This window comes from Prionailurus bengalensis, chromosome C1 (assembly GCF_016509475.1).
Source record: "Prionailurus bengalensis isolate Pbe53 chromosome C1, Fcat_Pben_1.1_paternal_pri, whole genome shotgun sequence".
NCBI classification, from domain to species: Eukaryota; Metazoa; Chordata; class Mammalia; order Carnivora; family Felidae; genus Prionailurus; species Prionailurus bengalensis.
Window position 1 is genome coordinate 110,338,509 of NC_057345.1, and position 27,932 is coordinate 110,366,440.

The following is a 27,932-nucleotide window of genomic DNA, read 5'->3' on the forward strand; positions in this document are numbered from 1 at the left end:
GCTGCCTGGGTGCCTGAGGCAGGGTGCTAACAGACTCACTGAGAGGACCCCAACCCTGGGCAAACAAAGGACCAGGCTGAGTCATAACTTATATTTCCAAATGTAGGTGCCGATAACTATTCTTAAATGGGCACTACAAAAAATTATTAAAACAATTTGAGGAAATTCTTAATCACATGTATGTTCTTAATCACAAATATAATTATCACTAAGGTAATATTAAATAATATCTCATGATTGTATTTTCATACAAAGACAGGATACACTAATTCTGTGCTCCCTAAAGGCCTAGGAACTTATTAGCATGTCTCAGATAGATTATCGCATCTAATTTAATCTTTATGAGTGAGTGAGGTATCGTTTCCTTTTTTCTGATTGACAGAGGGAAATTGGAGGTACTGAGTCCCTTAGTGGCAGGTTATAAGCTTTTAAGGGGCAAAGTTGAGTCTAAAACCAGCTCTTACTGATTACAGAGACTGTCTCCTCTATTTTTGTTGCTGATCTCTGTCAACCACATTATATTTTCTGACTGGAGCCTGACAGGCCAACGTTGGGTGTAAAGGTTACTTAATAAGATTAAAAAAAACATAAAAGTAAAATCAGACAGCAATTCACTTGGGTACAGTAAGAGGCCCTTGACCACCACAACCTTCCCCTCTGCGCCCCCCGCCCCCCCCAAGGTGGTTATAACATTGGGTTTGACTATACTGTGACTATTTCTTAGAATACACTTAGGCATCTGTGTGTCCTTCATAATTCAGACACAACCCAATTAAGGATCTTTTACCATAATTAGGCCAAATATATCATCTTTACATACTAATCAGCCTCTAGGTTGTTGTACCTGCTCCTTGAATACCATCTGTAGCCTTAGCAGGGGACCTCTGTGTGGGGTTGTAAGGGGGTGAGCCTAGGACAGAGCATGGCCCCAGGGGAACTCTTTCTGTGACTTCCTGGGCCTTCCTACAACCCAGTCAGTTTCTCAGTGCTCCATAATAACACCAGCCCTCCCACCTCACAAGGCCTTGGGAGGATGTGCTCAGCACTCAGACTTTGTAAACAGAAAACTGCTTAGACCAAGGGCTCCTCAGGGGAAGCAACAAGGACCATTTGAGCTTGACTACATAAACACAGTCTTAGCACACAGTAGGTGCTTAATAAGGTCTATAATTAAATAGAACAAAAGTGTTAAAAAATTAGGGATCTTTTTAAATTAACACACAGTAAAATACGCTTTTATTGCCATAAATTTTGTGAAATTTAACACATGTATAGGTTTGTATAAACATGATAATCAGGATGCAGAACAGTTCCAGCACCCCAGAAAACTCCCTTTGAAGTCACACCGTCTTCCTGTCTATAACCACTTGTCTGTTCTCTGTCACTACAGTTTTGTCTCTTTAAGGATGTCATATAAATAAAATTATACAATGTGTAACCTTTTAGAAATGGCTTCTTTCCTTTATCATGATGTCTCTAAGAATTAAGTTATTTTGTGTATTAATAGACTATTGCTTGGTATTGCTGTTTAGTCCATTATATGATATGCTACTATTCTGTCAGCCAGTAACCAGCTAGAGGGCATTTAGGTTGTTTTCAGTTGTTTTTTATAAGCAGAGCTACCATAAACATTTGTATACAGATATTTGTGCCAATTGTTAGATAACTATTAGTTCACTTGGGTAGATGACTAGGAGTTTGAATATTGGATCATATGAAAAGTATATGTTTAACTTCATGAAAACTGACAAACTGTCTTCCAGAGTGGCTGTACCATATTATATTTCCACCGGCAATCTATCAGTAATTTAGTTGCTGCACATCCTCACCAGCACTTGACAGCATCAGAATTTTTTAATCCATTCTGATAGGTGTGTGGATGTAATTTATTGTGGTTTCAATTTGCATTTCTGTAATGGGCAATGATGTTGATTGAACATCTTGTCATTTACTTATTTGCCATATCTATTTACTCTTTAATAAAGTGTCAAAAGTTCAGCTCTGTTGCCTACTTTTTATTTGGGTCATTTTCTTATTCCTGAGTTTTGAGAGTTCTTTACATATTCTGGATACAAGCCCTTTGTTGTACATATGATTAGCAAATATTTTCCCCTAATCTATTGTCTATCTTTTCATGCTCTTAACTATGTATTTTGGAAAACAAAAGTTGTTTTTTTTATTTTGATGAATTACAGTTTATTATTTTTTTATTTTATGAACTGTGCTTTAGGTGTTTCTTGACCACAGGTTAAGACGATTAACCCCATATTTCTTCTAAAATTAAAATTCTAGTTTTAAGTTTGTTAAAGTTGTATAAGGGCAAAATCAAGCTTTCTGTATTTTTGCATATGAATATCCAATTGATCAAAAATTACTTGTTGAAAAACACTATATTTTCTCCACTCTGTTTCTGTATTCTTGTCAAGAAATAATTTATTGGGTCTACATAGACTTTTTGATGTGTTTCTTTGATTTATTTTTATCTACTTGGAAATAGCACACTGACAACATTACTATAGCTTTAGATTAGGTCTGAGCATCAGGTAATGTGATTCCTCCAACTTTCCTCTTTTTCTTTTTTTCAAAATGATATTGTCTATTCTAGTCTTTGACTTTTCACATTTTTTTAAATCAGCTTGTCTATATCTTTAAAAAGTTCTGCTGGGATTTTGTTTGGGATTACACTTAATCTATAAATCATTTTGGGGAGAACTGACATATTTATATTGTTGAGCATAACCCATAAACATGGTATAACTATTTATTTAGGTCTAAACAAGTACTTTATATATTCTCTCCTTTAATTTGTTAGGTTTGTTACACATATCAATTTTATTGCTTTTTTCTAAGAATAAATTTTTGGATTTATTATTTTTTCAGTTTTCAATTTTATTGATTTCTGTTTTTGGTTACTGATTTCTTCTTTCTGCTGGATTTATTTTTTGTTTTAATTTTTCTAATTTATTTAAGTGACAAGTTAAATTTTTCATATGAGAATTTTTTATTGAGGTTTAATTGACACATAACATTATGTTAGTTTCACAATAATTTGATAGTTGTACATACTGTTAAATGATCACACTAAGTCTACTTATCACCAGCCACTTTACATAGTTACAAAAATATGTTTACTTGTGATGAGAACTTTTAAGATCTAAGCAATTTTCAAATATGCAATACAGTATTATGAATTATAGTCACCATGATGTATATTATATCCCCATGACTTATTTATTTTATAACTGGAAGGTTGTACTTTTTGACCCCTTCACCCATTTTACTCATTCCCCCACCCTGCCTCTGGCACCCACCAAACTGTTCTCTGTATCCATGAGCTTGTTGTGTTTTTGTTTTTGTTTTTGTTGTCATTTTTAGATTTTATATATAGGTTGGATCAAGTAGTATTTGTCTTTCTTTGTTTGACATATTTCACTTCGTATAATGCCCTCAAAATCCGTCTATGTTAGGCCCACAGAAGTATGGCCAACTAAACTTTGACAAAGCAGGAAAGAATATCCAATGAAAATAAGACATTCTCTTTAACAAATGTGCTGGGAGAACTGGGCAGCAACATGCAGAAGGATGAAACTAGACCACTTTCTTACACCATTCACAAAAACAAACTCAAAATGGATAAAGGACCTGAATGTGAGGCAGAAAACCATCAAAACCCTACAGGAGAAAGCCGCAGCAACACCTTACTTGACACATCTCCACAGGCAAGGGAATTAAAAGCAAAAATGAACTATTGGGACCTCATGAAGATAAAAAGCTTCTGCACTGCAAAGGAAACAACCAACAAAACTAAAAGGCAACCAACGGAATGGGAAAAGATATTCGCAAATGACATATCGGACAAAGGGCTAGTATCCAAAATCTATAAAGAGCTCACCAAACTCCACACCTGAAAAACAAATAACCCAGTGAAGAAATGGGCAGAAAACATGAATAGACACTTCTCTAAAGAAGACATCCAGATGGCCAACAGGCACATGAAAAGATGCTCAATCTCACTCCTTATCAGGGGAATACAAATCAAAACCACACTCAGATATCACCTCACACCAGTCAGAGTGGCCAAAATGAACAAATCAGGAGACTATAGATGATGGCAAGGATGTGGAGAAATGAGAACCCTCTTGCACTGCTGGTGGGAATGCAAACTGGTGCAGCCACTCTGGAAAACAGTGTGGAGGGTCCTCAAAAAATTAAAAATAGATCTACCCTATGGCCCAGCAATAGCACTGCTAGGAATTTACCAAGGGATACAGGAGTGCTGATGCATAGGGGCACTTGTACCCCAATGTTTATAGCAGGACTTTCAACAATAGCCAAATTATGTAAAGAGCCTAAATGTCCATCAACTGATGAATGGATGAAGTAATTGTGGTTTATATACACAATGGAATACTACGTGGCAATGAGAAAGAATGAAATATGGCCTTTTGTAGCAATGTGGATGGAACTGGAGAGTGTTATGCTAAGTGAAATAAGTCATACAGAGAAAGAGAGATACCATATGTTTTCACTCTTATGTGGATCCTGAGAAACTTAACAGAAGACCATGGGGAAGGGGAAGGAAAAAAAAGTTAGAGAGGGAGGGAGCCAGACTGTAATAGACTCTTAAAAACTGAGAACAAACTGAGGGTTGATGAGGGGTGGGAGGGAGGGGAAGGTGGATGATGGGTATTGAGGAGGGCACCTTTTGGGATGAGCACTTGGTGTTGTATGGAAACCAATTTGACAATAAACTTCATATATTGAAAATAAATAAATAAATAAATAAATAAATAAACATTAAAAAAATTAAAAAAAACAACTGAGAACAATGTGAGGGTTGATGGGGGGGTGGGAAGGAGGGGAGGGTGGGTGATGGGTATTGAGGAGGACACCTGTTGGGATTAGCAGTGGGTGTTGTATGGAGACCAATTCGACAATAAATTTCATATTAATAAAAAAAGTAAATAATAAAGTGCTTTACAAAATAAAAAATAAAATTGAAATTAAAAAATCCATCTATGTGTTGTAAATGCCCAAGATTAGATTTCATTCCTTTTTATGGCTGAATAATATTCCTACACACACACACACACACACACACACACACACACCATATATATACCACATTTTCCTTACCTATCTATGTGTATGTGTATGGTGGATCTATGTCCATCCACCAATGGACATAGGTTGTCTCCATATCTTGGATATTGTAAATAATGCTGTAGTAAACAAGGGGAGGCATATATCTTCTCAGGTTACTGTTTGCTGTCAGGATAAATACCAAACAGTGGGATTCATGGATCATAGAGTAGTTCTATCTTTAATTTTTTGAAAAACTTCCACATTGTTTTCTGTAGTGCCTGCACATACTTACATTCCTGCTAACAGTGCATAGGAGCTCCCTTTTCTCTACACAACCTCACCAATACTTGTATTTCTTGTTTTGTTTTGAAATAACTACTCTAACAGGTGTGAGGCAATATCTTGTTGTGGTTTTGATGTTTATTTTTCTGATGATTAGTCATTTTGAGCACCTCTTCATGTTCCTGTTGGCCGTCTGTATGTCTTCTTTGGAAAAAATATAGCTCTGCTCATATTTTAACCACATTATTTGTTTTTATTCTTGAGTTGTATGAGTTTTTTATATATTTTGGATATTAACCCCTTATTGGATATGTTGTTTGCAAACCTTTGCTCCCATTTGGAAGTTTGCCTTTTCATTTTTTTGATGATTTCTTTTGCTGTGCAGAAACTTTTTGGTTTGATATAATCCCACTTGTTTATTTTTGCTTTTCATTTGCTTTTGGTGTCAAATCTAAGAAACCATTGACAAGACCTATGCCAAGGAGTTTACTATCTATATTTTCTTCTAGGAGTTTCATGGTTTCAGAGCTTACATTTAAGTCTTTAACCCATTCTGCGTTATTTTTTTTGTGTACGGTGTACAACAGTGGTTCAGTTTTATTCTTTTGCATGTTGCTGTCTAGTTTTCCCAACACCATTTATTGAGGAGACTATAATTTCCCTGTGGTATGTTCTTGGCTCCTTTGCCATAAATTAATTGACCATTTATGCATGGATTTATTTCTAGGCTCTATATTCTGTTCCATTGGTCTATGTGTCTGTTTTCACACTAATTCCATAGTTTTGATTGCTATTATTTCATTTGAAATAAGAGAGCATGATTCCTCCCACTTTGATCTTCTTCCTCAAGATTTATTTGGCTATTCAAGGTCTTTAGATTTCCTTCTTCCAGAAGAACTTTTTTTTAGCATTTCTTGCAGGGTATATCTGCTTCTGATGAAGTCCTTCAGTTTTTGTTGTCTTCTGGCATGACTTGTGATTTTTTTTTTATTAAAAGCTGGACATGATGTATCTAGTAATAGGAACTAAGGTATATAGGCCATTAGTGTGAGGATTTATGTTGATCTGGCTAAAAGTTCAGCTATGTTTAATGTTTGTTATAACTGTAAGTTCTCTAAGCTTCAAATTCTTCTTGTGTTCTCTTTTTCTCTCCCCTGTTACTTTGTGTTTTCCCTCAAACTCCCACCCCCACAGAGAGCTTACATCATGCAGCTCTTTTGGCTATAATCCTGTCTTGTTATTATACTGGATCTCTGTTGGTGTGGTGGAAAGGTATGGGAGAGTAAGTATTCTAAATTCTTATGATTAAATCCTGGTCTTCTAGTGGACTTGTCTCTGGCCTGGGACTTTGAAAGCGTTAGCTTTTTCATTTTTTTCTCCCTTAGGAAGGCTAGAGAAAGCTGGAGTAGGAGGCAGGATGAGGCAGGATGAAGCTCTGGAGGGAGCTTTTCCCTGGAGGGAAGCCTATGTTGTGTAGAATGTTTTGGGTATAGTTCACAAAGTTTACTCTTCTCCTTCCACTGCCAGAGCCACAAGGTTTCCTTCTCACATCTTTTCCATGAGAACATGGTGGACTTTAGAGGTAAAACCCACAAAAGTTCAGGGGCTGCTTAAGACTAAAGCCTTCTCTGTGGTGTCTCTTTATTTTTTAAAAAAATTGTTTACTGGTAGATAATTTCATTCACATTGTTAAATAAACACAATTGTATAAAAGTGTGCTGTCTGTCCACTTTCACCATCACTCACAGGTAACCACAGTTATTTCTCTCTTATATATCTTTCTCCTTACTTTGTGTATATGCAAGCAAATTAATAGTATTTCTTTTTATTATTTAAATGTTTTTTAACGTTTATTTATTTTTGAGAGAGACAGAGACAGTGCGAGTGGGAAGGGGTAGAGAGAGAGACACACACACAGAATCTGAAGCAGGGTCCAGGATCTGAGCTGTTAGCACAGAGCCCAATGCAGGGCTTGAACCCATGAACTGTGAGATCATGACCTGAGCCAAAGTCGGATGCTTAACCGACTGAGCCACCCAGGTGCCCTGAATTAACAGTATTTCTTAGGACCCTCCCCCATTTATTTAAACATGTTGCATTGCACAATCCATTCTGACATTCACTCCTTTCATCAGATCAATATATCTTGGAGATCTTTCATATCTTTCATGGGAAGTTACCCCATTTCTTTTTTGTAACTGTAGAAATCCCATTGTATAAATACACTGTCTCATATTGATGAATATTTGAGTTGTTTTTCATCTTTTTCTACAATAAACTGTTCCTATTAATAACCATGTGCATATGTTCTTTTGAGCACACACATGCATCACTGTAGGAAAAATTCTCAGAAATTGTACTGTAAAGTCAATGATATCTCTACTTTTGCCTTTGCTTAAATATTTCCAAAATTCCCTCCATAGGGTAAGACCATTTTCTATTGCCACTGATAATGTGTAAAAGTGAGTACCTTTTCCCCACAGTCAGAGGTTGCATTTTTCAGAAGGCAGCTACTCCCTCCCACACACAGTGGGACAGGTCAGATGAAGTGCTCTACTTGCCCACTTTCAGTTTGCTGCTTTGCCACCATTTACAAATTTCCTCCTGCAACTAGCCCTACTGTCTGGAAGTGAAAGGGCAATAAACGAGCTACACTCACAGGAGATTGATACCATCCCAGCTCTATTTTCCCTGAGTCCAGACATGAGTCAATACCACATATCTCTTACCTCCCAACCTTGCAAGGAATTCTAGGCTTCTTTCTCTAGATTCTATGAGATCCATCCCTTTATTAGTCACAGATACCTTCACTGAGCATCCCCAGCTGGTGTAGACAGACCCATCAAGCACTGTGGTGTTTTACCTTTATGCCCTCTCAACTTTGTGCCCTCTAAAAATAGCAACAACTTTTAACCAAGTGCTCACAGTGCACAAAGGGCTATGTATACAACTCTGGAAGGACAATATAAGTATGTGTATGGTGGTGGGATATACTCTTATTTTACAAACATTACAAACTGAACTCAGATGGGGGCGCCTGGGTGGCTCAGTCAATTAAGCACCTGACTTGATTTCAGCTCAGGTCATGATCTCACAGTTCATTAGTTCCAGCCCCACATCAGGTTCTGCACTGATAGCATGGAGCCTGCTTGGAATTCTCTGTCTCCCTCTCTCTCTCTGCCTGTCTCTCTCTCTCTCTCTCTCTCTCTCTCTCAAAAATAAATTAACATTAAAAGAACAACCTGAACTCAGAGACTTAAATGGCTGAAGGTCTTACTGCTCCCAATTTTGGATCTGGAAATCCAACCTTTCATTACACAATATGTGCTACCAGACATAGCCATGGAAAATTGTCTCCAATCTATGTAACCTGAATTCCACCATTCAATGCCCAAGAATTCTGAGATTTATGTGTACTTGATCCCAAAGTACCTGCTCTTAATCCTTTACTACCTTCCCTGAAAAAAAGGCAATACTATTTTCTTAAATAGTAGTCTAAACTTCTGAAATAAACAAAAGAATGAAAGCAGTGACTGGCTGGAGTGGAAGGTTAGATATACAAAATGAAAAAGCTTTATGCTACTTTAGAGTACATAATTTTCAGGGCCCAATTGTTATGCCGATTGGCTCTTGTGGGAGGTAAAATATCCTCCTCCTTGGAGATGAGCTTGAGAAATGGCAAAGGATGGCTCATGACAAGTGATTCAGGACTCCCTGTGACAACAACACAAGTGTTTGGTGCCCACTCTTGCTGGCTTCTCCTTCACAGCAGTCAGGATGCATGGCAGGAAGGAACTGTACAGTGTGCAGCTTGGATGCATTGGTCAATGCATTGACCAGCTCTGCGCAGGCATACTAGTGGACATGGCTTTACCTGAAAGTTCCAGCAGGCTGTTTTCCTAATGAAATGATTCTGTTCATGCTGGTCTTATTCCTGCCTCCTCCCCCTCACCACCAGCACTATTGATATGTCCTCAGATAAAACTGAAATGGCAATTCTCAAAAAATAAAGTGTCATGCCACACATCAATTTTGGGGAGGTGATATGGAAGAGGGCCAGGAACCTGTCCTATTTTTTGCTCTTAAAATTGTATAAACCTCTTATATTCAGTCTGGTACAAATCTGGGTTACACCTATTAATGTTCCTAGAGCTGTAAGAAACCTTTTAGATTTATTGTTAGCCACATCTTGAAACCAGTACTGACAGATGAACAAAACCTAATTGAGTCAGGCTGGCCTCTTTTGTTCTGTTGTGTTTAGGGGTTACACTTATGCATGTGCTTTAAAGAAAATAGGACAGCTGCATTGATTCAAACCCACTAAGAAGAAAGAGAGTTCACTCTGCACTTTTCTGTCTTGTCTGTCAATGCTAAATATTCTTTGCAGGTTTTTTTCCCTCTTTCTCACACATATACATATGTACATGGAGGTAAATTGATCTCTGGAGGAGTCATTTCTTCCAGCCTCCTGGGATCTTCTTGATAGGTGCAGAATATTAGGTGAATGACACCTCAGGTATTTGCACTGTCAATATTTTAACAACTATTCACATCTTGAATTTCATTAGAAACTCAGTTTAGGAGAAAGAAGGCTGGACTTACAAGTCCCAAGACTCAGTCCTTCTTCTGTTTCTGTAATAGTGACCATAATCCTACCCAGAATAACAAAACTACTTTCCTTCCTTGAATCAGGAATGAACTGTCATTCAGAAGCACTGTCTTTCATCCAGGAAGCTTCAAGTAAAGAAATGCATGTAGGGGCTCAGACATACCCTGCACTCAAAATTAGGCCCTTGACCTACCCATTCTGCAAACTTAGGCAAAGGGATGCCGTCTCTTGAGCCTGCTATTGTCCCCCATGGATTCAGAAGGATGGTGCCTGCTTACAGCTACTATGAGGATCAATGTGATCATATGTGTGCAGTGCCGAGGCAGATGGGCTCTGTAAACAGCACTTGCCTCCAATGCAGGAACCTGCACTCTTCCCTACCATGGGAGAGGCAGCCTGAAAACTAGTGAGGGCACTCTTGAGCTCACTATCTCTCCCACCTGCTGGTGCTGACACCCTGATAAAAATCTCTGCCTGTTCCAATCTGAAGTCTTCTCAGGATAAATACTTTTACCCATCAGACCAGGAGGAACATTTCATTTTGCTTAGATTAAAAAGAAGGTTTCTGAACTCAAGTTCTAGCTCAGCAGGAAAGCCTGTTGTGGTTTATTTGTGATATCTGCCCTGGTCAAGTGACGAGTGAACTGGGCACTTGTGCTACATTTTGTCTATCCCTGACTGATCAGTGTGTATATTACTAATATTTCTAATATTACTAATATTTCCTCAAGCTAGTGCGTATATTACTAATCCTGGCATCGTTAGTTCCCAGCACAAGGCCTGGCATAGAAATATGTTATTCTCATTTATTGTTGGATGGGATCATGTTGAGTTTATTGAGTTCTGTTATAATAAGATCCCAGCAAATGTCTAGCATGGTACCCTAGACCTGCCATCAGTGGGTATGCTCAGTACCAGCCAAAGACTGAAAATCAAGGAGGAATTCCACAGTGGGAGGTGAAAAAATAGTTGAAATTAGGGTAAAATCCTTTGGGGTGGGAGCTAAGTAAGGAGAGGGGCAAATTAATTCAAAGTCCAAACAGAAATTTGGTCTATGAAAACAAATGGAAACAAAACAAATCTGGTCTGAGAGGGCTGGGTAGGTGTAGAGGCTGGTTACCAACCAAACAGTGGCAAGAAGTCTTTGGTCCAAGGCTCTGAAAAAGGTCCAAATGCCCCCATCATTCAGCGAAGTCCCCAATGTGTCCCTCTGCCTCAGTGCCCACCAGAGTGCACTGGAATGTTCTGGTTAGCCGCCTCCCTGTCTGGATGGAGAGCCTTGTGAAGACAGGGTCTCCCTTTTCTTCATGTCTGTTCTCAGGCCTGGTGCAGGTGACACATGCAGGTGCTCAAAGAATACTCTATGGATAAATGAATAAATGAACAAATGGATAGATGAATTCTACAGATACAGGGGATTGTTTTTCATTTGGCTTCCTGGAGACATAGAATGGCCTTCCCCAGGGACACTGAGACTTCAGAGAGTCTTTAGAGACCCCGCCCTTACAGAGTCTTAATAGGGCCTAGATCCAAATGGGATCTTCACTCTACAGTGGGTATTCAGAAAGAGAATTGGCCCCTGGGGCCATGGGAGTTAGGGTCACTGGATGCTGGTAGATTTATTTAATTCCAAATCCTGCTGGGAGTCTGGGCAGGGATGAAGAGATATTGGTCCATCATTCTTTTGCCAGACCAGAGGAAGGTAACAGAGTAGCCTGTAAGTACATGGAAGTCATTATACTAAGAATACTTATCACAATGAGTGCTAGATTTTATATAGTTAGAATTTCTGGAATGGAGTTAGGACTGGGGCAAGGAGTGGAAGTTTGAAGCTCCCTAACCACTGCATGGTAGCCTCTCACTCTGGCTGTGGTCTCCAAAGTTTGGTCCCTTCCTATCTGTCATCCTTGTTCCAGTCTCACCAGGTCAGGGCAACAAGACTGTAATATAGAGCATGGAGTGTCAGAGTTTGAACCTCAATTTGATCCTCAATAAATCATATTTTTGATTCTGTTTAGCCTTCTTGTGTCTTGATTTCTTCATCTGCAAACCATAGATAATAACATCATCCAGCTCAGTGTAAAAATTAAAAGAAATAACATACACTAAACACCTGGAATGCAGTAGGTTCTCAATACATGGAAAATTTTAATGCCACTTCATACCACCAAGCAAGTCATTAGATTTATGAGAGACTCAATTTCCTTAGCTACAAAAGAAGTCCCAAACTCCATTTCTACCTTTGTGATAGTGTTCTTAAGAGTAAGTGGAAAGTAAGTGAAAATAATGCAGTGTCTAATCTGTTAGGTGACATAGTGACTTTCCCACAATTGTCTGGGTTACATTAGGCTTTCTACTCATCTGAAATGATAAAGAAACTGAGACACAAAGGAGCAAATAGCTTTCCTGAATTATATAATAAAAGAAAGATGTTTTAGAGGTCAACCATTTTATATTTCTTTATGCGTAATATGCCTAGTGAATAAGTGGTAAACAAGTTCGCAGACTCATTGGTAATGAGAATTGTGGTAGTTACTAAACGTATACATCTTTTTATTTTCATTTTTTTTTACAGCTAGACATGATAAAACCTATGACTTTCACTATGACTATCATTTCTAAATGATAGAAATATAAATAAAAGCTGTGAAATGAAGGAGTGAGGCATCAAGGAACTAGTCCTCACCCCTCACATCAATTAATCCCCCAACATCACTGTGAAACAAGAATTATCATTTCTAATGTTCAGAGGGAGGGCACTAAGTGCCTCTGCCTACAATGACACGTGTTAAGTTGCAAACTAGGTATTTGTGTCTGGATATTGAACTTTCTCCATTACATTTCAGTGCTTCCAGCTCAAGATAACATTAATCTAATTCATAGTCTGAGTGCTGCTAATATTGAAGAATTATTGTTAATTTTGGTAAGAGTGACACTGGCCTTGCAATTATTTTGGTAAGGAGGAAAAGAAGCTGTCCCTATTTCTGCATCCTCTCTGAGGAGGTTATTGGTGAAATATTGCTGCTCAGGCACTCTTCCCTCTGGTTTCTGTGTGGGCTCACCAGTGGGAGGCAGCATAGAGGATCTGAGAAAGAGGTGGCTTTTGTCCCCTGGTTCCTTCCCTTCTGTAGTATTAGTGAATACACATTGCTCTCTCTCATCCATAGATCCTGTGACTCACCTTCTGCAGTCATCACAATTGGCAATCACACTTCAACCCTTGCCCTTTCTGGAGGGCCCATTGTTGATGACCCCCAGATATGTAGCCCTAGTTAATTCCTTAAACTCTTCCCCCACCTAGAAAGTAAGGCTTTAATAAGTTCTCAGCTAAACCCTTGCAGGTAGTTTCTGTTTCTTACCAGGACTTTTCTTGCTAGAAAAAACAAAAATCAAACAAAAAACCACCACCACCACCAACAACAACAAAAACCAGAAGACAGGAAAAAAGGGGGCAGGTTTTGGTTAGAGAAGAAAGAAGATTGACTTCAGGTTGATAATGTTGAAGAGGGACATGAAGACACATAATAAAATTCTCTCTTCATTTTAATTCATTTGAAAATTTCCATAGTCAGTTTTAAAGATTGCACTGTAATGTCATTACATTTTCAATGCCCTCTGTTTGGCAGCTGAAAAGGAGACAGAACATCTGAGGACATAATTGTAAGGCTTTATTAAAGTAATTACAGATAGCTTGGTAATGGCAAACGCACTATCAGACAACTCAGGCTGCTTATAAACCAAATACTTCATTCCTAGAAGGTTATAATATTTTCTTTGATACCAAAACACAGTTCAAGGAAATCTGAAGATGATATTCTACAGGAGATTGTTTTGAATGACCTGATTTTTCTTTATCAAGAAATGGGAGTAAATCAGGTACTGAGAACTTTGTCCCCAGGCCCTCCTCCAATCAAGTCTACCTGAAATTACATTTTTTATCCTTCATTTGCCTCAAAAAAAGCATAATAGCTCACACACATGAGGTTAAGCTCTCAGCCAGTGCTGATTTTTAAAGATGCTCCCCCAAGGCAGGCAGTGGCTGGGGATGGTGGGTCACCCAGATGACTATAGCATCACCAGCATATAAATGTAATACATTCCTACTATTCAGGGACATTGAAGGGAGTCTTTGAACGTTTCAAATGTGGCTTAGTTGATTGGCAAATGGCTTTGTCAAAAAGTGAACATATTAGGTATTTACCCCAAATATATGAAAATACAGATTCAAAGGGGCACATGCACCCCAATGTTTATAACAGCATTATCAACAATAGCCACTATGGAGAAAGCCCAAATGTCCATCCACTGATATATTGATAAAGAAGATGTGTGCATATATATATATATATATACATATATATATAATGGAATACTACTCAGCCATCAAAAGGAATGAAACCTCGCCATTTGCTATGACATGGATGGAGCTAGAATGTATTATGTTAAGTGAAATAAGTCAATAAGAAAAAGACAAATACTATAGTATCTCACTCATGTGTGGAATTTAAGAAACAAAACAGATGAACATATGGGAAGGTGGGGGAGAGAAGAGAGGGAAACAAATCACAAGAGACTCTTAATGATACAGAACAAACTACGGGTTGATGGTGGGAGGTGGGTGGAAGATGGGCTAGATAGGTGATGGGTACTAAGGAGGGCACTTGTGATAGGCACTGAGTGTTGTATGTAAGGGATGAATCACTTAACTCTACTCCTGAAACCAATATTGCACTGCATGTTAGCTAACCAAAATTTATATTACAAAAAAGTGAACACCAGGATTGAATGTAGAAAATGTCTAGAAGTATATTTATTTTCCTGCTTTAGGGTTGGGCCATACCTGTGAATGAGATGTCTGATGTTTCCTGGACTTACCCCTGACCCTGCTCTTCACCATGGCACCAAGTGCTGTGGTTTCTGCCATGCAAACCACAGATTAACTTTTCGCCTCTGTATTGCTGTGATTTTTTTTATTTGAGACATAGAGAGAGCATTTGAGTGGGGGAGAGGGGCAGAGGGAGAGAGAGAGAGAGAGAGAGAGAGAGAGAGAGAGAGAGAATCTTAAGCAGGCTCCATATCCAGCACATAGCTGGACATAGGGCTCAATCCCACAACCCTGCGGATCATGACCTGAGCTGAAATCAAGAGGCAGATTCTTAACCTACTGAGCCACCCAGGTGCCCCAAGGATATCTGTGACTTTAAAGTAAGGCTTGAAAATGTAGAGCAGTTAAATAGACACTAGAGGAGTTGCCTGGTTCACTGCGGTATTAGGTGATCAGCGCTGCAGAGGGCAGGAAATCCCCCCTTGTCATGGGAGACTGCTGAGTCTTCCTGTCTTCCTCTTTCTTTCCCCTCTGTCCCTGCAGAGGACACCGTCCAGGGCTCTCACTGGTTCTTCTTTTCACTTCCTTCTTTCTCTTATTTCTTCATGTTTTTCCTTATCTTTTCTCTTTCCCTTTTTCCCCCCTTTTTTATTTTTAACTTAAAAACAGCATACATGCTCATTTTTTAAAGTAGGCACTATTGACAAAGAATAAGGGCATACTTGGACTTGAACACTCCCACCAAGTCCCTGTTTTCTGCCTGCGGGGTACATGTTCTTGCAGAGCAAGTGACTCCTGTACAAAACAGAACACAGACACTCATACAAATACAGCCTGCTCTGCAAACTATTCATAATAAAAAATTATCATGTAAAATACAATAACTGCTTTATTTGTTGGATAAACTTTGCTTCAACTTTTAAAGTCAAATTTAAAACTTTGCTTACTTATTCTCAACAATATACATAAAATTCTTAGGTGAATTAATTTCAGATATATGTTTCAGTTTTGCATGCATGGCCCTTGTATGCATGCCTCAATGACCCTTAAATATAAAATAGCCTAGTCACCTGGCTTGAACTAAGGACATAAGGCCACCTGTCTTTATTCTATTTAGAAACTGGGTGGATAAAAGATCTTAATTCGATAAGCTAGGCAAACAGCCTCTATCTGATAATTAGACAAGTTCTCTGCTCTCAGAGTCTGTCCCAGAAGGGGAGGGAACAGATGTACCATGTAAGTAAGGGACAGATCCTAAGAGTCTGAGCCCCCAAATCCAAGTAACTATGGCCAACAGTTGAATCCAGGATCAAATCTTTGGGTCCTAAGTCCTGCTTATTGATAGGTTCACTGTGGCAGCTATCTCCTCACATTATAAATAGAGTCTTCCAAACTCAGAGCCCAAGAGATAGCCCACTTGGCTAAGTGAGGGGCTTTTCTTGGCAATAAGATTGGGGGATTGAAATCTGTCCCCCTGAGGTAGGGATTTAGTGGGATAGTGTGCTGGTGTACACCTTCACAGGAAGGGTGTGCCACTGAGGTGAGCTTCATAGATGGGCCTGGGAAAGTCAGAAAGGCTAAGGTTAAGGGTGGTTGTCAAGCCAAAGCCAGGGCTAGAAGGTCATAGTAAGGATATGAGAGTAAATTCAAGGCACTTGGGAGCAACTGGAAGATGTGGCTTCGGAGGCAGCACCTGCATTGTCCTTCAGGATCACCTAAGGGTGATGTACAGTAGCTCAGCTAGAATAAAGGACAGAGCTGGAGCAGGACAAGGAGATTATTACCTCCTGAGCTGTGCCCTAGTACCCTAATAGAACCTAGCTCCAGGCATGGTCACTCCAGTTTCCAGCCTCCTGGGCCTCCTTTGTCCATCAGGAAAACAAGGAACAAACTAGGATGAAGGGCAGTCAGGGTTGAGGGCTAAGTGGGACCTAGCCAAGGACCCCTCCTCTCTGTCCTTGTTCCCATGAGAGGCAAGCTGAAGCAGCCTCAAATTCTCTGGCATCAGTGACCTTGCCCACCCCAAAATACTGAAGGATTCACTGCAGGTGCAGTCATGCCTGTGGGGGAAGCCATGCTGTGTTAGTAATTTGAGCTGCTGTAAACATGGAAGCTTGGTATTTGCTGATGTAAAATATACTTGGTAAGGAGCGGAGTATGAAAGAGTCTTTTTTTCTCTTAACCCTGTGGCTTCTGAAGTCACCCAATGTGTCACCCTCCAAGGAGTAGACAGGAAAGAGAGAACAGAGGATGATATGAGAAGTTTCTATGTTTGAGCCCAAGTGACAGTGTGTTCACTTTCATCCTATTCCATTGACCAAACTTCAGTCCTATGACCCACCTAAGTATAGGGGCCTCTGGAGACATCACCTAACTGAATATATTCCCAGCAAGAAGGGCAGAACATGCATTTGGGGGAGTCACCTGCCTCTGCCACACCATAGCACAGAATTCACTCTGGAGACTTGTGTGTGCCTCTTCCTGAGGCTGATTACAATAAACAAATCAATTTATGTCAGCTTTTTTCATCCAGTCTACATCCAAACCAGAGCGGGAAAACACTGGTGGCCTGTGAGCCACATCTGAGAGGCAGACACATTTTTCTCAGAACACACGGGGTATAAAAATATATGTGTAAAGCAAACTACACAAAAGAACGTAGTTTTTGCTACAACATTAAAATGTCTGGAAGAAATCTGTGAAGATTTCATAAGAAATCTAGATTTCCTGTCTCAAGTCATTGAAAGGTCTGGCCCCATGTAGCCCACCTTCCTGGGTGGCAGCATCACCTGCAGCAGGTGGTGGCAGCTCCTCACTGCTGGGCTGGATTACACCTCAGATGCCACAATTCCTACTGCCCCTCAGAGCCAGCACATTCACATGGGTCACCTCTGTACTTCTGGGCAAGTGAGTGTATGTGTAAATTTTTATGACTTCGTATTTTTCTGTTGCCTCAACATCCCCACAAAAAAGTTATGAGCACCTGCCCATGTGACCAGGTGCACCCGTGTGATAAGGCTGATCCCTGCCACATGTTCCCCTTCTTGCCCTTTTCTGTGATAGAGTGAGACTCAAATGTACCAGTGAAATTCCATTATGCCTTTCTGCTTGTGGTTTCCATCCTGACCCCTAATAAAGGCACTTGCCTATAGGTTGTCCCTCTCTCTCACCTCCTCACCTACATGATTGAGCCCAATCCCAGGGGGATCTTCCCATGCACCCTCCTTCTTTAGGACCTGTGTGTATAATACATATTTAGTTTCATATGTCTTTTGATTGTTGGAATATTCGTTAAATACCCCTCAAGGGGGAACTTGCCCTCTCACTGACAACACAGAGGGATGCCCCAATCCATATGACTGTGCTCAAGGTGGGATTGATCCTGATAATCGACAGCTGTGAGTTGAGGACTGACAACCTCATCCAGCCAGAAGTCTGGATGTGGGTGCTGTGCCTTGAAGTCCATCTCATGAAGAATGGTAAAAGGTCTGTGGGACTGTCCAGGACTTCAGCCCTGGCAGGAAGCACAGGGCTGGAAGGGAAGAAGTAGTTGGATATAAAGCAAGAGATGTAGGAAAGGCCAGAGCAGGTAGGTCTTCAGGTGCAGAACCTTTATTTACCTTGTGGGGCAATAGGAAGTCTCCAAACTCTTTTCAAGAGAAAAGATTTGTCCATATTTGCACTTCAGAAGGCTTGCCTCCTCTGTTGTCTAGGAAAAGACGTATAGGATGAAGAAAAGAGGCTGTCGTGGGGAAATGAAGGTGTGATGAGTGCTTCTTCAAGGTCGGCTGAATGGAATGTGAAGGAGTTTCTGTTCTACCAAGATTGGAAAGCCCAGGGAGCCAGGTGCCCATCAATGTCACAGAGTGTTTGCCATTTTCAGTATCAGAGGAGCAAACAGCAACATCTTGCCCGGAACTTTCCATCTGATCACAGCCTGAGGGATTGACTTAGAAGCCATCATCACCAAACGAGCTCCTGAGTGGAGTTTAATGCTTTCCAATGGATCACACACACTTGAGAAGTAATTAATGATTTGATTCATTGTGCTTCAGGGAGCCACTGTCCAACAAAATAATCCAAGTAATTTAAATCTGCAATAAAGTAGGAGTGCAACAACATTTCATGGCTGCACACAGCAATGATTTGCTGGAGAGGGAAAAAAAGCAAGCATTTTTATTAGAGCCACATCCAAATAATCCATAGGAAAGCAATATTGAGTTCACAAGTGATTTGATTACATTCTTTCACAACAGTCCTCCAAGGCAGAGTCAAGTCCAAATGCATTTCAGTAAATGTGCATAATACCAAAGGTTCCGTAAACCAACACATTTCATCAAAATTACTCTGTGCATGTCTGAGATAGAATATGTTTGCAGAATGTTAACCGCCTTTTTATTCAGAATAAATTTCTTCTTCCATTAGCATCTGGCATCTGCAAATAATAGAACCCTAAATGCATGCACCCGTGAATTTAAGATCTTCCTCTACAAGCGCCTTTCCAGTGTCCCTGGCTACCAGTGTACATGTGCAGCCCTCTCCCTCCTTCACACACGCACTGAGCAAGCTGAGCCTTGCTCTAAGCCACACAACGCCCTAACCTCAATGAATGCTCAGGCTGCTAAGAGAGACCGACCCACTCTGAAGTGGGCAAATGTGATGAGTGTGGGAGGGACAAAGAGGAGCCCTGGTGCAATGGGGCATCAGGAAAGGCTGGTTGGAAGTGATGAGGCTAAGCAGTTAGCTGGGAGCAGGATTGAGGAGGGCAACCGAAAGCTTCTGGTGGCACCCGGTGGACGATTTTGAGGCAAAGCTCACACATTTCTTTAATTGATCATTGATCTCGGACAGAAATGAAATCCCTAAATCAATAATACAGTATATAGAATAGATTCAATGAGCCTTCAAAGCAGGTGATACCCACAGACTCCACTCAGAGCCCTGCCTACTTTATTTACACCTCTAATTTATGTTCCTTGAGTGGATACTGTATTCCAACACCATTCTAGGTGAGAACAAGGCAGGCCCAGTCACTGTCTTTGTGGATCTCACACTTAAGTGGAACAGAGAGACAAGTCGCTAATTATTGCAATGAGACCCATGCAGGAAATTGTAAGTGGGGAGGGGATGGTCATTACACCTTTGGATGGTGCGTGTTTAAGTATGAAGAGGGTATATTTGAACTGAGGTCAGAAAGACAAGGAGGAGCAAAAAAACTCTGCTGGTAGAAGGTGCTGCGGGGAGAAGGACAGTACCATGGCTTGACAATGGAAACGCTGGGGTGATCTAAGGCCACGGAATGGAACTGGGTGAGTGAGCAGAGAGAACATTAGGGGAGAGGGTATGAGATGAGGCTGGAACCTCTGACAGACCTCAGCTAAATTCCTGACAAGCTCCATAACTCTAGGAGGCTTCTCAAAGCTTCCCAGGGCCATGGGACAGCACACTCCCCGCCAGGGTGGCATCCCTTCCCATAATGATTAGCCATGTGTCCAAGGGTGCCCAGAGAGCCCCCTCTCTCCCTGTGTCATTAACAATAGTGCCCTCTCCTCTTTCACTCTCAAATGTGTCTTCTCTGGGATTATAAATTTTGTGATCACCTGACCATGAAAAAGGAAATGATTTCCAGACAGACCCTACACCCACTCAGCTGACTCATTCTCCCTCATCATGGATATGAACGTGACTCAATGTCTATATACACCCAAAACATTGCAATTGGGTCTAAATCAGAAAGTTCTGATCAAAAACATGTTTGGAATAGATGTTATGTTTAATTATATCTGAAGAGATAAGATGTACCAAATATGGAGATTACTTATATGACATTATCTCCCGAGCTCAGTTTTAACCCATAGTCATATCTTCCCTCTCTTAACTCCACACTACACATGCCAGGCTTCATGAGAACAAACTCATTTACCTCCCACAAGATCATGGCCCCCACTTTACCCCAACGACTTGGGAACCTTATTCAGGGCATGTGCTTATGAAGATGTGAGTCAGGCTACAGGCTCCAGGGTCCGTGTTCTCACCCACTTCATAGCTGACACCCCCAGTGACCATATCACAGCCCTTCTCTGGAGCTTCAAACCCCATCCCCCATTGACACTGGTCATATCCATCAGGATGCCTCACAGATATTTCAAATCTAACTCATTCAATCTGGAAGTCTCTGTTTCTTTCTCCCATATTTGCCCCTTCTATATTCTTCTCTGACAAGTTAGCAGAGAAGGATGTTGACAAACCCTCAGAAGAATCCTAACTTAATTAATTTCTTTTTGAGGTCACCCAAATGCCTGCAGTGAATGCCCAGCTACATTCTCCCTGTAGAATCTCTACATTCTACATTCTACATTCTACACTCTACATTCTACATTCTCCCTGTAGAATCCTGCTCCTTGTCTGTGTATACAGTCCCCCTGGCTGGCCCAGTGTCCCTGCTCAAAAAGTCTAGCCCCATTCCAACCTGTGTTTCTTCCTCAAACCAGCTCTCCTCCTCCATGCAGAGCACTTCCTCTCATGTCTCAGTGCTTACTCTCAGAGCTGGACCCCATCATATCTACCTTTCTTGATCAACATAGATAGCTAGAAAGAAAAAAATGGAAGGGGCTCTGGGGCCACAGTGAGGGTCAATCCTAGCTCTACCTCTAGCTCTGAGTATTTGGGTGAAGAAATTGATTTTATTGAATTGAATCTCTGCTTCCTCATCTGCTAAAGAGCATTTCATGGGTTTTTAGTGAAGTGAGCAAAATGCCCAATCCAGTTGCCCAATAAGTAGAAGTTATTGACATACTCTTACCCTACTTCAAAAAACAAAGTGAACCCAAATATTTAAATCTCTCTCTTTCTCTCTCTCTCTCTCTCTCTCTCTCTCTCTCTCTCACCAAAATGAGAACTTATTATGTGCCAGGTATGGGGCTATGCACTTTTTAACCTCCTCTACTCTCTAAGAAAGGTAGTCTTACATCATTTTACCAATGTTTTGTGTATCGTTGGTCTTATTTGGCACCATTTCTAACAAAGGGAATAAGGCTATTTCTGTGTTATTAATTCACTGGCTGAAGATGGATTGGAAGCATTGAGTAGAAATAGGGTCAATGCCTAGAGAACACTCCGTAGACACCATGTGGGACCACCATATTCTAGCCCAGATTAGGAAAGAGAGAAAATCCAAAGACCTTCCCCAAAGGGCAAGGTATGGTCACAGAAGCATAGTAGTCTGCAGCCACTTGACACAAGCACATGCAGCCTCACACACCCCAGAGTACAGGGAGCCACGTAGAGGAGAGAAGAGCTAACAGTGATTTGGTATTTACTACATGCCTTGTGATACATTTGCCACATCAGTGAATCTCTTCATTTACCCCACAAAATAAAATTATGGGGTGCAACAACCACCTTATGAGATAGTCATAATCCTTCTCAGGTAAGTAGTCTTTGACACACGGGGAAACAAAGACTCAAAATTTGGTAACTTGGGCAAGATTACACAACTAATAAGGCAAGAGAAACATTTTAAATTTGGCTCAGCACCGAATACATAGTAGACCTCTGAGACATACTTGGGTGTTTGATCTGACATTGTCTGAAAAATGTTTTAATTCAGAGAAAAAATACGCACCTCTGCTGGCATGCAGCACCATATGCTCGGTCACCTTCTCAGACACAATGAGAATGAGGTGCTACAAAGAAGACTCCATAATGTATGCTAGCCCTTCTTCTATGGCAGAATTAGCAGTACAAAAAGTAAAGAAATGAGAATTTGGAACAGTTCCTGGAAGGGCCTCACTCCCATGAATTCATTTGGCATCATGACTAGACATCCACTCCCCCTGACTTCTTGTCATTTGGAAAACAGGCTGCCAGGACAAACAGGCTGAGCAGAGTCCTGGAGGGCTATCCTAACCCCTGTCACTGGACACATCTGAGCAGCATGGTCCAGGAGACCACATCCTTAGGGAGGGACATGCTGAATGGCCTCTTGGCAGCATCTAATGTTGAGAGTTGTGATACATGAGTGAGGAGCGCATCGGAGGATCTTTGCCACGTCTGTGGACTATCACCCAAGTGCTCACTTCAAAAACCTAAACTTCTTTGTTTATCATGCTGTTTCCCTCATGTTCCACATGAAACTGCTTAGCAAGGCTATAGGCTCTAAAGCATGGCCTGGGCCCAACTGTTTCTCACCATCCCGAATGCAATGACCACCTCTCACCCACCACAGAGAACCTTGCTGCACACACCACTCCTCTGTAAGGTGCTCTTTCCCCAGCGGATGGGGTCTGCTCTCTAAAAGTTCAACCAGATTACATCTTCTCTAGCTCAATACTTTGATCAATGACCTTACCTCCCACTTTGAATAAAACTTGAATGTTTTAGCAAAGCCCAGCCTGCTCTGTTCCTCCTGGGTACTATGACTCAGTCTGTACCACTGTCCTTCACTTGTGCCTGCTTCATGTTCCTTGGATTACTCTGGGCTGGCCCATCTCCTTCCTACAGATGCACATGGACATTCAAACTCAAATGCCACCCTGACATTTTCCATAACCACCAACTCCACACAGCTCCTCTCCATACCTCTATGTTCTTTTTGCTTCATAGAACTTACAGCTACCTTGTTTATTTGTTTATTACTCACATTCCCCACCAACCAGCTCCTGAAAGACCAAAAGGACATCTGTCGATTCCACAAGTATTTCCTAGGTCTGGTACAAAGTAAGGGTTTAATAAACACTGAATGAATGAGTGAACATGGTGATTTGGCATTTGCATCTTAGCAAGAAAAGAGCATGCCACATACAGGCAGAGATGCCAGGGCCTGCGGCACAGTGAGTTGGAGAATCCCTTGCACAATCACAGACATGTAGAATGTCACATACTGTCCCTTCTGGAACATCCCCCCAGTCCTCCATGACTTCCAATGACACCCACTGTGGACCTAATGAGTGCTTGTTCACAGCACCTTCCTGACAGCCTCCTCACCACCTCTGCACTCACTGGTGCTTGGTCTCATCTAACCCAGAACCCACATCAATAGAATGACCCACGTGCTTCCTTGTGTGTCTGTTCCTCTGAACTTCTTCATTGATGGGAGCTCCCCAAAGACAGAAGCACATTCCCCAACATGGATACAGACCTGACATATAACAGGTGTTCAGGGCTGTGTTGAGCCCCAAAATCTAGCCACCAACTGCTAAGGTGGAGAACAGGCAGGTCCAGATGAGAGATTATTTTCCTACCTCCATTTTCTTGTGGATCCCCCTGTCTTCCCAACCTGTGAATGTTGATTTCCTTGGATTTGTCCTCAGCCTCCTTCTCTCACCTCTCCCTCACTCCTTGGCTAAGTCCCACCATAACTCCAGACCAACATATCCAATCTTCCAGTCAACCTTGTCTCCATCTGACTGACAGGCATTCCAGATTCAGTGTGCCTGGGTCTGGAACCTCTGACCTCCTCCAGCCATTACCTGCTTCCATCACCATCATCTTCAAAGATATTCTTCATTTCCCCCACCCCCTTGGCTCACACACTCTGTTGGAAGTCCTCTGGCCCTCAGGGAATCTTCCCGCCTGCACCATATTGCCTGGTCTGGCCACCTTTGTCTCCTGCCTCACTCATGCAGGGGCCTCTTAACCTACTTTTCTGCTTGTCCCACTGGCCCATCACACTGTTCCAACATGGGAGCCAGGGAGATCTTTTTCAGAAATTAAATCAGAGAATTTAATCAGGAATTATATCAATTCCTCTGTTTAAATCTACCCATCTTATTCAGAGAAATTTCTAATTAGTGGCCACAAACTACTTCCAGGCCATCTGGCTCTGGCTCAGCACGTGATTTCCCCTCTTCTCAATCTCTGCTCCCCTTTTTCCTACATCCCTAGAGTTTGCCAAGACCTCCCCTCCTGTAGGGCTCGCACTTGCTCTTGCTCTGTTTGGCCTCCTTCCGATGGCCACTCCCTCATTTCATGCAGGCTCTGCCCAATACCCCATCATCAGTAGGGCTTCCCTCTGAATTCCCCTTCTAAAGTAAAAACCCTCCAGTCACTCTCCACCCTCGCTCCTCTTGGTGACACTTGCTGACATGGCATATTACACATGTGCTCATTTACTATCTGTCTCCATGAGAACACAGGGAGGTGTGGCTGGCGGGAGTTATTCAGAGATGATTTACTGGAGGTCAGTACATTCTGGAGTTAAGACTCAGTGGTAGGCTGTAATGACCTGGCATAAAACAGTGGGCAGGCCAGGAAGGGCAGTGGACCTGGAGAAGTGAGGAGTAGGAGTGAATTGATTCGGACTCTGCTTGGCATGGGTGAGACTTGGAATGCCCATGTCTTAAGCACAGTCCTTCATGGGAATTCCCATAGAGGGAAACACTAATTACACCTGCCTCTGTCTTTGACCTCACAGTCTCTGGCATACATGTAACACTCTCACAGGCTGTGGTTACCATAACTTCCAACTAAAACATTAATGTGTTGGGGAAGCTCCTGACACTCAGCTCCTTTACCTCTTCCATGCAGGCCCACCCAGTCCTCCTGCCCTGGGCACTCATCACCCTGTCCTCCCCATTTCCAGTTAGTTCCCTTTCTTTCTCTTTTTCAGGAAGAAAAAGTGCACAACTAATGGTTTACATCATTTTAATCTTGCTGCAGGTGAGTCCACACATTGTGGACTGCAACATGTACCAAATGCACATGTTTTAAATGTTGTTGACTCTGTGAACCCATGAGTTAGTCACATCTATAAGGTTTACTCCAGGGACTATGTCCTACCAGAGTAATCTGACCCTGCAGGCTCATGGGGAGAAGCCATTTGACATGCCTATTGTGAACCCTCTGTAGTGTTTCATGTAAATGTGCTTTAGCTATGCTCTGATAAACCTGAATCTTAACTGATACTGAGCTGAATCAGAAACAGGTCAGGGAAACTATAAAGTCATTTCCAAGGACTCAGCTAAGCTGGGTTCATCTTGTAAATGTTATTCTTTTTAAATTGGTAAAAAAGACCAGCTTGAGCTATTGAAAAAAACAACAAGCAAATAAACAAAGACACTGATGGATAGGCTAACTGTGGAGAAAACTCTCAGAGGAATTAGTGAAGGTTAAAGATTGGGTGTTTATGTGGGGGTTGGGGGTGATTATTAATCTTCTCTTTTAACGAAAGCGTTGGAAGATGACAAGACTTTTAGCAAATTCCCAGTGCTTCCTTTCATTCTGCAAAAGTGTGTGGAAAGGAGGGACATCCTCTGTCTGTAATGGCTGAGATGAGTCCCCCAAACTTTGAGGGACTCCACACTCACAGCTCTGGGTGTAATGCAGAGCCATGCACCTAGCATTTCTGTTCAGTCCTGGAAGGAGACACTCACACTCCAGGAATGTTGCAGGGTTAGGTCTACTGAGGTTTAACCATTAGAGATTGCTGCTATTTAACCATTTGACCTATCTAGCTTGCAATTTTATATGGCTCAACCTAATATTTAAGGTTAGAAATAAAACCAGAGTGAAATAGTAACAACTAAAGGTTGAGTGTGAGCATTTCTTCATTATTATATAGTGATTTTCTTAGAACTGAAACACGTAATTTTGTAAAAATATTAAACCTTATTAAAAATGTGTACTATTTATTAACTCAGAGAATGCCAGTTAATGCTCTACATTAACACAAAGGTGTGTTCATCTAGCTTTGGACGTCTTTGGGGACAGAGTTTGAGTGCTAGTAATGTGCATTGCCATATTGCCAGGACAAGACCATGCCTGACAGAGAGTTGGTGCTTAATGAATATTTTTAAATAAATTAATAATTGATTGAATAAATACAGAATAAATACTACTTTTTCTCCTAAGAAATGATATAATGTGTAGGATCAATATCTCAAGCATACGACTAACTAGGAATTTGAGATTCTTTCTTCCTTTTTTTTTTTTAAATGTTTGTTTGTTTTTTAGAGAGAGAGAGAGAGACACACAGCATGAGCAGAGGATGGGCAGAGAGAGAGGGAGACACAGAATCTGAAGCAGGCTCCAGGCTCTGATCTGTCAGCACAGAGCCCAACGTGGGGCTCGAACTCAGGAACCATGAGATCATGACCTGAGCTGAAGTCGAATGCTTAACCGACTGAGCCATCTAGGCTCTCCAACTCAAGAAAGTTTCTTGATCTTGCTGAGCTTCACATTCCTCAGCTATTCAGTGGAGAAAGAAAAGTGTAATTCCTCAGTCTTATATACTTTCAAGTAGTATTCTTAGCAGAGAGAGCAGTGTAACTGTGGCATGGCCCTATGCTCAGGTCTGGCCTTTTGCTTCACCCTGAGTTGTGAGACAAGGACAAAGGCGTCTTTCACAGGAGTTGTTGCAACTGCATCAATGTGGCCCATAGTAGGCTCTGGAGACTGCTTCCTAGGATCTCCAAACTGCAGTTCCTTCATTCCCTGCCCTTTTTCTGACAATACCCCCTCAGCTTCTGCATCTGAAATCCAGCCTTTCAGGCTTTTCACCTGGGTAGCAGCTTGGGGTGGGGTTAGGGAAGGCACTTTCAAGATCTCTGAAGTCTGGCATCCTTCTACAGCCCCAACTTGACCCACAGGAAACTCTCACATTCTTGTTCCCCAGATGGAATTCACCTCACCCAGCTGCAGCCCACCCCCCAGGCCCACTGGCTCAGAAATAAGCACCGGCATCTGTGCCCCCATGTGCAGCCCTCATGTCTCTAGGGCATGTACCTCAGAAGCTGCCACTAATTTGATCGTAAGAAGCTGAATGAATATAGAGAATATTGAGCTTTATGGGATGTCCCTGCTGTGGTGACCAACAGATGCAACAGAAAGACCCCAGGGAGGAAGAGACTTTTGTGGTGGGCAAAGACACACGCTGAGCTTCAGTTTCCCCCTCTACGAAACAGATGTGTTAATAGAATATCATCCTTTTTTGGTTGGCATGAAGATGTGAAGTGTGTCAAGCTTGGGTGCTCATTTGTGGCCCCAGTTATTCAGTGAAAGAGGATTATATGAACACAGGGCAATAAAAATTCATGGTCTATTCATATAGTAGAAAAAAAGCAAATAATTAGATGACTGTCTTTCCATATAGAGAAAGAGATTATGAGGACTGGAACTTTGTTTTCACCATTC